Source organism: Setaria italica, chromosome VIII, assembly GCF_000263155.2.
Source record: "Setaria italica strain Yugu1 chromosome VIII, Setaria_italica_v2.0, whole genome shotgun sequence".
NCBI lineage: Eukaryota > Viridiplantae > Streptophyta > Magnoliopsida > Poales > Poaceae > Setaria > Setaria italica.
Genome location: NC_028457.1, coordinates 16,949,739 through 16,954,266, shown reverse-complemented (window position 1 = coordinate 16,954,266; position 4,528 = coordinate 16,949,739).

The window sequence follows — 4,528 nt, the reverse complement described above, 5'->3', positions numbered from 1 at the left end:
CAAACAATTCTCCCAAGGAGATTTGGTATGGAAGTTGGTGCTGCTGATAGGGTCTAGAGATCCCAAATTCGGTAAATGGTCACCCACTTGGGAAGGGTCGTATAAAATCGGCTGATGCGCTCCGGGAAACGCATATATACTGGAAACTATCGAAGGAGAGGAATTCACAAGAGCCTTGAACAAAAGATATCTGAAGAGATACTATCCTAGTATATGGGTGGATGCATAACTGGCGATAGGGTGCATCAAGATGACGTGGCCAACTCCTATTGGCTCCTGTTTATATAGCTGATGCAAAGATAACATTGCCATAAGGATGAAACATTCGATTAGTCTGACCGATTTATTATTCGGTACAAGCAACAGGGTACATGGCCGACACGGTACAAGTCACCCTTAGAACAAAAAGTACCAACACATTTATTGACCATGCTTTTTCTTAATCTCCCTCTCGATCCGACCTAATTCTATTAAGAGGCAGATGCTCTTTTCCTCCAGATCCTCCATGGCGGCTTCAACCTCGACTTGACGAGGAAGTGGGTGGCTCCTGTCAAGAGGTGGTTGGGATGTCCCGGCCACGGTATCCTCAAGGGTGACCTGGCGAGGGAGTGGATGACTCCTTTCAGTTGGCAGCCGCCTGGAGCAGTTGGCGTCCATATGGTCCAAGATTTTCTGAACGTCAGTGGGGATATGAACTTTGAGTTCTTCGTGATGAGCCCTGATCAGATCTCTGTCCACCTGCGACAGCAGTTTGTTGGAATGCATGACCTCAATCGCTCGTTCTAAGTCAGGATTAAGGCGTTTCAGCTGAAAAGTAGCAAGCAACCACCCATCGCCAATTGGATTGAAATATCAGACAGAAGAACGAAGGAAGATTTCGTACCTGATTGACGAAGAAGGAAGAGGAGGAAGAAGACATCTTGGCATCTGGTTTGAGGGTATGGAGATCAAACTACTAGAGGAGAAGAAGACGGGCGATGTGAATGTGTAACACCCGCCATTTTAGTCATCAAAGTGACTTTGAAGGGTTGGAAGCAATTCAAGAAGAAAGGAAAAAGGAATTGACCGAAAATCAAATTCGGGTCAAATTTGACCAAAAGTTGAATTTTGAATTTGAAATTCAGAAAAATTCGGCAAAAATATAGAATAGCAGTGTAAAGATGATTTGAACTTAAGGGTCAACAATTTGGAATAATATTTGATCCTAAACACTCAAAAGAAATCAGAGAAGGAAATGAAGAACTACGTTTACTGTTCACCGTACGAAAACGGGAAATCAGAAAAACGGCCTCCGAGTCCATTTTGGAAAGTGAATTCTGATAAATTTCTCAAATAAGTAAATCAGGACAACTATACCATGTTGAAGTATGAACTTTGGACTCCAAAATTTGGGTGTTGTTGATCAGGAATAGTGGAGGGAACCATTTTAAATAGAGGCCTAAAGTTGCCACTTTGTCACAATAGGCGGCTTTGCTGGAATTTGGTTAAGTCTGAAAATGCTATTGAGTACATGACTTTGGAACCAATTTTTGGAGAATTTTCTTTGAAAGTGAGTAGATGTTTTTGGACATTAGTGAAGTATGATCCTTGGACATGTTTAATAAGGTGTTGTTGCTCAGAGATAGCGAAAGAATCAAATTTAAATCAAAGCTCAAAGTCAGCACTCTAACTATTTCGGCCAACTCTTGAGCTGCATAAATTCTAAGTCTGAAAACAGTGTTAACTAGCAATGTTTGGAGCGAATTTCAGGAAAATCCAGTGCAAAGGTTATATAGTTTCTTGTGCAAAATGGAATCCTTGCTGGTTGTAGAGCACGAATGGGTAGTGGTTGGCCTATATGGAATACAGTTAGGCTACTGAAATTGGTGCCAAAGAAGGGTAAATGACCACATTTGAAGACTGTCGAAATTGAATCGACAAGGTTCAGTTACAGGAGGTTCAGGCCAAACTTGGAGCTCCAAAATCTCGACCTTAGGATGCTTAATCCGGTTGGAGGCCAATCTATCAAATGGAGTATTCGAACTACTCTACAAGTTTGTTTAAAGGAGTTCTACGAGTTGAGATGGAATATATTGAGCAATGGAGGGATGAACCGGTCGTTTTGAAAGGAAGAAAGAAAAAACAGCAGGAACAGAGCAGAGCGGCAGTGCCGTGCTACCGTCGGCTCTCGCGCATGCCGGCCAGCGCGACAGCCACGTTCGCACCCCGCCGCCTATCACGAGCTAAGCTGGGTGTCATGCACGGTGAATTGCGTCGCTATCGCCTCACCCTCATCCAGTTAATCTTCTGTCTTTCTGGTTCTACTGCCGTGCGAGCCGAGTTGAGCAATCAGTGCCGCCGTCGGCCAACTCACCCACGTCGCCGCCCCTCCTTGCAATTCCACCCGCCCAAGGTTCCGTCAGCTCCTCCTCGACGCCCCACGCCCCTCCATTTCCCAGCTCCCCGCTGTCAAGCTCCGGTGTGCCGCTGTTTCAATCCGCCGGCCGCCGTCACCCAATCCACGAGGTAAGCTTCTAAACCGGCTGTTTCTTCTCAATTAACGAGTCTAGGGGCATCCTGCGAGAGTGTGGGAGCTGTTGGGGGAGTCGTGGAAGCCGCTTGCGCCGTCTCCGTGCGCCGCCATGGCCGGCAGTTGGCCGAGCCACAGCCGCCCGTGGAGGGGCCATCTCGGACCGCCTCCCGGCGAGCTGCGGCTGGGCGCGGGTGCGCCGGGTCTGGGCGCCGCCGCCCCATCTCGCTCAAGCCGTCGGAGAGCCGCCGTCGGTCGGGCCGCCCCGTTTCCCTCCCGCCGGCGTGTGCCCGACCTTGGCCAGGGGAAGAAGAAACCCCTGACCGAGGGGGCCTGCCCGTCAGCCGCACGGAGGGGAGGGAAGGAAAAAGAAAAGGGCCGGTCACCGTTTTGGGCCGGGGAAAGGCGCCGGCCCAGCTGGCCGCGCGGCATGAAAGGAGAAGGGGGCAGGCGCAAGGAGGATAAGGGCCAGTCGCCGTCGTGGGCCAAGGGAAGGAACCGGCCCAGCGGGCCCGTGCGATGAAAAGAAAAAAGAGAGAGCGGTGGGCCGTTTTTCATTCGGAAGGAAATGAGCCGTGCGGCCCAGGTGAAAATAAAAGAAAGAAAAGAGTGGGCCAGAAATGGTTGAGAAGGAGGAAGTTGGGCCGTGGCCTGTAAGAAAGGCAGGCCGGCCGGGCGCTTGTTGGGCCAGTTTAGCAAGCCCGTGCGCCAGGGGAAAAAGAGAAAAGAAGTTTGGTGGACCGGCTTTTGGGCCCAGTATGAGTGAAATAGTTTGGGCCGGTGGTTAAAAAGGAGGAGAGAGGAGGGAGCCGGCCCAAAAAGGGAGCTGCCGCAAAAAGGCCCATGCGCCACAGGTTAAAAGCTGGCAGGCCACTTCTCGGCCCGAGGAAAGTGCCGGCCATGGGCCCACTTGTCAGGGAAGAAAAGAAGAAGGAGAATAGGAGGCCGGATGGGCCCTAGGTGGAAGTGATGGTGGGTAGAAGAAGCTGAGTGAGAAAAGTTTTGGCCGGGGTTTTAAATAAACCTTAGGTTTTCTTTTATTAGATAAATAGATTAAATACGGTTTTCACCATTTAATTCACATGAAATTCTAGAAGTACCTAAAATTAGTGAAACCAATTTTATTAGGATTGTTTTATTTTCCTTTATGCATTAAAATTCTTAAACCCTAGGAAAAATAATAAAAATTTAGGTATTTATTTAATGCCTTTTTATCTAAGGTATTTAAATAAATACTTAAACATTATTAAATGTATAAAACTTGAAAAATGCTTTATTATCCACAAATCATTATTAAATCATAGGAAATAAGTTTTGAGATTAGAAAATTATTATAATGCTTTTAAAAAATAAAAGAAAAGGTCTAAGGTAGGATTAGTAAAGGAAATAAAAATGGTGGGTTAATCTTTGGGGTTTTTGTGTGTTGGCTTGCAACTTTATCATGATAAATTGTATAGTCCTTGTTGGCTTGCAACTTTATCATGAAGAAAAGTTATATAGTCGTGTATTCAAAAGTTTGCATCTCTAACTCTTGCATATACTGAATCGTAGACGTCACAACTCCTGAAGTGGAATTCATGGATTTCAGCTGGAGATGGACAGCGTTCGCGAAATGTGGAGTGCCTCTTTTAATAAAAAAGTTTTCCGAAAAACTAACCTTTGTTGATCCCAGGCAAGCCCCGGTGCATTTATACCTATCTATTTTGAGAGTTATTATTTCATGTGTTCGATTATCGGTTATTTGCTATATGTATGCACTAAGTCTAGGAGTTGCGTGAAACCTATTCTTGTGTATAATCGTACCTTGCTTTAAGGACATCTTTGCCACTTGTTCAAACCTTAGAAGATAACCCAAGTCTAGAAATGCTTAGTTGCTTAAATGCTTGGTTTACCAACCTTAAGGAAAAACTTTGAGTCATACATGTGATATATGGAAGGTTAACTTGGAATTGAGAAGCGGACAGAAGCTAGAGATGTAGTTCTGTCTGCTAGTTAATTTGGTTAAGGCCCGATTCGTTG